The sequence below is a fragment of the Triticum aestivum genome, chromosome 6B (genome assembly GCF_018294505.1).
Source record: "Triticum aestivum cultivar Chinese Spring chromosome 6B, IWGSC CS RefSeq v2.1, whole genome shotgun sequence".
Classification (NCBI taxonomy): Eukaryota; Viridiplantae; Streptophyta; class Magnoliopsida; order Poales; family Poaceae; genus Triticum; species Triticum aestivum.
In genome coordinates, this window is record NC_057810.1 from 673718334 (window position 1) to 673726170 (window position 7837).

Sequence of the window (7837 nt, forward strand, 5' to 3'; positions counted from 1 at the left end):
CATCTCTCTCACACACACACACACACACACAAACTAAGACTCCATCTCTCTCTCCTCTCTCTCTCTCATACACACACACACACCACACACACACACTAAGACTCCATCTCACACACACATGCTCTAGGCGGAGCATTTGTTCCTACCACCCTTCATCCAACCTTACCCGTATGATAAACAATCACCTTTATTTACTTGCATAACATGGACAGATTCCACTTTACTTTAGTAGTTAGGAAACTTATCATCTGTATATATACCTTATAAAAAACGAGTTGGCGATGATGGTGTGCCTGCTATCTTGTAATACAGACCGTATGATCTATATCTGACGGATAGGAAGCAAACTATGATAATTTTACAAAAGATACTCGCACCTCTCTCCACATCATTATCTCCCGCAACCTCATTGCTCGGCAATTAAAAAAGGAATAAGTCTCTGGAACAATCTAGGATGCATGGTGGCCGCTGCCGCCTGCCGGCGCCGTCCATCCCCATGCCTCCGCCCATTCCGACCACCAGTCACCACCACGTTCCACTCCTCCTCGCCTTATCTCTCATTTCATTTTTTTCGATGACATTCTCGAGATACCAGTTTTCCGATAAAATTCTCGAGATATCGTTAGTTTTTACACATGGGATTACTCCTGCATGGGTCAATCACAACAGGGGTGTTTTCTAAAAAAATGCATATTGATGTTCCATGCAATGCACGAGAATATTGCTTGTAATTATATAACGCAAATCATGAGCAAGAAGTGACATTTCTTTGACACAACCACGTTAACATGGCCATGTAAATCACGAGCAGGAAGGAGAAGGGAAGCGGGCTGTGGAGTAACATTTTTTACCACAATTTTTTAGGAAACTGTGTGCAATAACTGAGTAGTGTTGCAAACTACCATTACTGCTACACCTGAAACGGTTCAAAACCTATACTCCCCTGCCAACGCGCGCTTCTCGCATGAAACGGTCAGCGTCGCCCTGGAGCATCGGTGCTGCATTAATGCCCGGCCAGAGCGGAGGCGACCTCTCACTGGCGCCGGCTTTGAAGTGGCACGACGGCCGAGAGAGCGCCGCTTCCCGGTGCACGCGACTGCTCCGTGTCGAGACTGGCCATAGGCCCTGTTTGGATCCATGGGTTAGAGTTAGTTTGAGCTAGTTGGGGCTCAAATAGCCCTAAAGTATCCAAGCATGAGGGTTTAAATTGGAGCAAGTTGCACCGAACCCACCAAAAAAAACTATCCCACCCAAGAGGTGCTAACTGGAGATAGTTCTCATTGGGACCACTGAAAAATCACTTTTCTCTCTCCATGAAGTGCATTTATTGTCAATCTAACCCTGTCACCCAAACACCTCTTTGGCTACAGTTAGTTCAGGGTTAGTCATGAGTTAGTCTAACCTCTAGCTAAGTTAGAGTATCAAACAGGAGCAGTATAGGACATGCAAGTTGCTCAAAGCATGCAGGAAAATTCGTACATGAAAGGATTTTTTTTTCTTTTTGAAAACGGAACGTGAAAGGAAAAAAATAGAATGCTCTTGGCATGTCGCTAACATGTGATAGTTAACCGACCTCAATAGACGGCAGAAACGCCAGCCCGCCGCACTTTGATAGAGACGAGGAGGGAGAAGCGATACAGGCTGCTGGATTACTAGAGATAGGTGTCGCACGGAAGCCAAGAAATATGGTGATAGCGTGGGTTAGCCATGTACTAGTATGATGTAACTACACTGGGCTGCCGTGTTTCGTACTCTTCCAGTCCACTGTGGAGATGATTGGTTAATTTTATATTGCTGAATAATATTAAATATTATGAGTGTAGATGCTCCACCACGAGGTTCCTTGCTCCTTCTCGGTCATCCGGAATCTATGTTCTTCCACTCTATTTTTTTACGTGAGCTTTGTTCATCCTTTTTCCAACACGCGAGACACCTAGCATCAAGGCGCACGTGTTATGCAACGATCGTTCCATCTATATGAAGAACACGTGGCACTGGAACTACGAGACGGACATGTACCTAGGAGTGGACGTACGAACCTGAGTAATGTACGTAGCGCAGTAAGTGAAGTAGAAAGGCACAAATGGTATGAACATGCGTGGCATATAGGGTGTGTTTGGTTGCGTTCTCGTCTCAGCATAGTTGTTCCCTCTTCATGCATGCTCAACTCAACACCCCTCTTCATGCATGCTCTCTTCATGCATGCTTCTAGTGTATTTGTGCTAAACTAGTGTGGACTCATGCACCCTCCATACACTCTACCAAACACCCAAAAGTAGGTCGAGAAGGGAACTCTTGGGCGGCATCTGTCTCTTACTACGTACTACCACTAAATGTTGTACGTGCAATGCACGGTGATGTTATGGAGTACGCGCCTAAGTACTCTACTACTACTATATTAGTTGGAGGCACATATTAACTTTTATATTTGTTTACGTGTATGCCCCGAGACCTTCCAACTAGACGTGTATTTCTCTCCAGGTCACACTTTGTATCGTTCATACAACTAAGTACTACTACGTGTGGTCTCCGACCCAGAAGTGGAACAAGTGGAGACGCTCTACCACGTTGTTTTTTTACGCTGGGCTCTACCACGTTGTTCATGTCCCACTCCTTTCGCTGACGTGTGGGACATCCAGCACATGCCGTGTTTGGCACCCTTCGTGGTAAGAGTTGAAACTCTAGCATTCATCAGAAATAAAAAATAATTATAAATCGGCAGTGATACTACTTTTTTGCGAACCAATCAACAGTGATACTATACCACGCGGTTTCCTTGCTCCTCGATATCGGAAAGAATACTTCCGTTCGCCAACATGTGGGACGTCGACCATCCTGGTCCACTTGCCATGCACGTAGAACTCCAAGGGAGAGTCACCCAGGTCGTCGCGCCACAGTAACAATGACTAATGACCCGCCAAATCACAGGCCCACTTCCCACTTTGAAGTTGCTCGGACGAAGGAACCATCATGACTTCATTGAATTCCGCTTCTTGAAGAAAACTATTGTACCAGCAGTACTGCTAGCTATAGTATTTACTCCAACAGAGGCCTCCTTTCATTCATAGGATAGGAATATGAAAATCATAGGAAGTGATATGACATGCATCTCAATTCCTATAGAGAAAGAGATGCCATTTGATGCATAGGATAGGAATTTTTTTCATTTAGTCTAGGCTATTGTACTGGTAATTTGCTCTAAAAACTACAGTAGTAACTAGTAGTACTGGTACATGCTCGTACTCAGACACAAACACACACACTAACTACTAGTACTACTACTTCTCACATGCTAGCCAGACGCCGTCGTTCTCCTTCCCGGCTTTGTCGGCGACACCCCACCGTGCTTGGATCTCCGCCGACCTCTCCGCAGCAGCGCGTGCGTCCTTTTCTTTCTTGCGGCGGCGGGCCTCTCTTTTCTTGAGTGCTTTCTAACTTTTCCGCTCCCTATGTGCGGCTTTGGCCGCCTCTTGCTCTACCGCCCATTCGGCCTTGGCATCTTCAAATTCCTCCCACATAGTTGTGATGTCGCGAGCGGCGATGAACTCGGCACGGCAGGATGCCATCGCTTCCCTACCATTTTGTGTGCGTTCATGGGCAACGAGGAACTCGGCGCGGCGGGATGCCATCGCTGCCTTACCGATTAGTGTGCGGCGCGGTGGCATGAACGACGCTTGGTGAGAGCTCTGGGGTGGAGTGGCCGGACAACCGTATAGTGCATTGGTTTGTCAAGAGCTCAAGGACAGAAGACGAAGCAAATTAGGATTCCCCTTCAATCCTGGTCATTTATTACCGAGTAAAATGCATTGGCGGTCATAGAACTTGTCTTGATAGCTCACTTTGATCATTGTATACGAGATATGGTGATTATACGGTCGCTGGCTCAGTGTATAGCTCCGTATTTGTATGGTTGACCAGTCAAACAGTCCGCATGCGCCTGAAACGGTCACCGTCTCTCCAGAATGTCAATGTCGCATTCACTGGACTTAACTGCAGGTGCAATTGGTGTGTCACTGACATGCAGGCCAGACGCCCGTTGGGCCCACATGTCAGACACCCAAACGCATCTACAGTTAAGTCACTAAAGCAGTGTCTGCATTCACGCCCGACAAACCTACTCCGGCGCCAGTTGTCCATTCGTCTGCCGCGGCTCATTGCCATTCGCCCGCTATATTAACTTGAGCCCCAGCTCCCAGCCATAGCCAAAGACCCACACTTATTCTCATCCAATCCCTTCCTTCTGTCGGCACCACTTCAACCATGGCCTCGTGGCGCTCCGAAGCTCTCTTGGATATACTGTCGTAGGAGCAGACGAGGGACATCGGCGGCTCCGCTCCTGGCGCGCTCCAAAGCTCTCTTCGACGTTGTCGGTGTCAAAACCGGCGGATCTCGGGTAGGGGGTCCCGAACTGTGCGTCTAGGCGGATGGTAATAGGAGACAAGGGACACGATGTTTTTACCCAGGTTCGGGTCCTCTCGATGGAGGTAAAACCCTACTCCTGCTTGATTAATATTGATGATATGGGTAGTCAAGAGTAGATCTACCACGAGATCGAAGTGGCTAAACCCTAGAATCTAGCCTATGGTATGATTGTTGTTCGTCCTGCGAACTAAAAACTCTCTAGTTTATATAGACACCGGAGAGGGCTAGGGTTACACAGAGTCGGTTACAATGGGAGGAGATCTTCATATCGTATCGCCAAGCTTGCCTTCCACGCCAAGGAAAGTCCCATCCGGACACGGGACGGGGTCTTCAATCTTGTATCTTCATAGTCCGGGAGTCCGGCCAAAGGTCATAGTCCGGCCATCCGGACACCCCCTAATCCAGGACTCCCTCAGTAGCCCCTGAACCAGGCTTCAATGACGACGAGTCCGACGCGCAAGTTGTCTTCGGCATTGCAAGGCGGGTTCCTCCTCCGAATATTTCATAGAAGATGTTGAACACCAGGGTAGTGTCCGGCTCTGCAAAATAAGTTCCACATTCCTTCGTAGAGAGAATAATATTTGTATCAATCAGATCTGCTGACGTATTCCGTGGCGTGACATCATGCCACAGCCAGGCTCTTTACTTATTTCATTGTTCCACCTCAGCGCGTTTAACGAGGCGGTTTCCTTGGCACGTCTTGTCAAAGCAGAGATCGTGTCCCCTTATTCCGGGATTCTCATCAATACGGGTGTGGGTAACCCAACCGTGCCTTTGGTATGACTCCCTAATTGAAAGCGAGTCTCAAACGGTTACGGGGAGGCCTCTTGGTATTCAACTCCCTTATAAAGGGACCAAGGCTCGGCTCCCTTCTTTTCAATCCAATTGAATCCGCCCCTTGCTTCGAGTTCCAACACCCAAAGCTCTAGTTTTAGGCGCTTCAGACCTTCGAGGATGTCCAGCTCTGACCTTGAAGGCCGGTGGATGCCTTCCTCCGTTACGGAAGAAGATGTGCGAAAGCTGAGAGATGCCAGGTATCTAACCGGCGAAATCTCGCATAGGCTGCCTGCTCAAGGGCAGGCCATTCCGACTCCCCAGCCCGGTGAGAGCGGGGTCTTCGCATCTCACTTCCTTCGGGGGCTAAGCTTCCCGATTGATCCCTTTGTGAGGGGGCTCATGTTTTATTACGGGCTGGAGTTCCACGACTTAGCTCCGGAGTCCATCCTCCAAATCTCATCATTCATTGTCGTGTGTGAGGCTTTCCTCCATATGACTCCTCTCTTCGGATTGTGGCTAAAAACCTTCAAGGTGGAACCGAAGATGGTCGAGGGGCAGCACTCTGAGTGCGGAGGAGCTATAATAAGCAAGATGGCCGACGCTCCATGGCCTGAAGGCTCTTTTCAAGAGGAGCTCGGCTTATGGCAACGGGACTGGTTTTACATCACAGCCCCTAGGGGCAACACATGGGTGGCACCGCCTACTTTTCGCTCGGGTCCCCCACCACGGCTGGCATCACGGGTTAATGAAGGACTTATCTGGGGGCCGTCGAAAGACGTGCCCTTGCTGCAGGGCCGTATTCAAGATCTCCTAGAAAGAGATATCAATATGACCGTGGTGGCGCAAGTCATGGTGATTCGCCGCACACTGCCCTGCAAACGTCGACCTCTCCGCCTATGGGAATTCAATCCCGAGGGACCACGGGTCCTACAACACTTCTTGGGAATAACGCCCATGGAGATGTACAAATTGTTCTTCAGATCACAAGCAAGGTGTCCGGATCTATCCGAGGACGTTGGTCTGAGCTGCAACCGCCCAGATGCTAAAGTAAGTAGCTCCATATTTGCGCATACCATCCATATTTTAATCAAATCTACCCTTTAGCAGAGCTGCCCTTTGAACAGGAGTGGATAGCAAAGGCTAAGCTTATCAGGTGTCCAGCCCCCTTGCCCGAGACCGTGCCGAATCCTATGCTGACCAGGATGCTGGAGGCTGCGCGTTGGCGGAGGAAAAAGGGGGGACCAAGGAGCTACCGCCTCCACGAAGGAGGCCATAAGGAAGGGAAGAATCGAAAATTCTCCCGACCAGGGAAAGAAAAGGAATGCCTCTGAAGACCCGGAGGTTATAGCCTCAAAACGGGGAAAGAAATCTTCGTCAGAGGGTTCAGCACCGGTGGACGCTTCAGCCGAATCGCCCCCTAAAGGGGACCCGCTCTCCCCCGAGGCGTAAGTGAGGGGAGGGGTTCCATAATGAATCACATTCATGTTTTATTCCTGAGGAAAATAACCGAAGCATTATCTTGCAGTTCGGATCTCAACCCTTCTCAGCAGAGCTCATCTTCAGGGGATCTTCGTCCAGAGATGATAGAGAGCGAAACGCCTCCCCTTGTTCCCCCGTCCTACGAGGCTGGCGACCCTGAGGTATCGCCCCGGAGGGCTTTTTCAAGTCCGGACCCCGGGAAAGGTCGTCAGACTAGTCCGGCACCCTCTTGCGCGCCGGCGGAGGTGCTGAAGGATCTGCTTGGTAGGGCGTCCATCTCAGAAGAACACCGTATGTTGATTGGTACGGTGATTGGAAGGATTTCATCCGCAGAAAGCGGATTGTACGAAGCTGCCAGGAGTTTACTAACAGGCTTTGAGGTATGTAAAAAGGTATACCTTTTGGTAGAGTCGCATATTAAATGTGCCCTGTATGAATGGTAGCCCCTGAGACTCTGTGTGTCGTCATGAATGACGGCGCACAGAGGATCATAATCCCAGGTATAATATGTCGCTTATTCCATGAAGGTGGCAAACCGCTCGGTGGCTAGCCGGACTGGTGAATCTGCCGAACTAAAGCGGCAACTTGACGTGGCCGATGCTGACATCGCGCTTGTAAATAAGCGGCTAGACAAGGCTCAAGGTATGTTCAAAAGACACCCAGTAATAGGAGCTTGATGCTCGGGCCTTATATATATATACTTGATGTAGATGGTGCTGCTGCCGTGGAGAACCTTCGGACGGAACTTGCCCGAGCCAAGGAGCAAGCAAGGAAAAGTGATGCGGCTGTCGTTAAAGCGGCTGAAGAGCTAAAAGCCGAACAGGCTGCTCACTGCCAAAGCAAGAAGGAAATGGCCGAGATGGCCATAGAATTGAGGGATGCTACCAACCGCTGTAGATTGCTTGAGCAAGAAGATAGGGCGGCTCAGAAAGATCTTGAAAAGGTCATGGCCGAAGCCAAGGATACTCGCTCTGCCATCAGAGCGATGAAGGAGGAGCTGCGTCAGGCCGGAGATATCATGGTTGGAAAGCCTTATATGCTGCGGATGAAGTTCGGAGACCCTAAGTATGCTCCATTAGACCGGCAGTGGAGTTCAGACAACGCTTATCTGGATTTGGCCGCAAGTGCGGCGGACGCGACCGAACACTTCCGCGGCCGA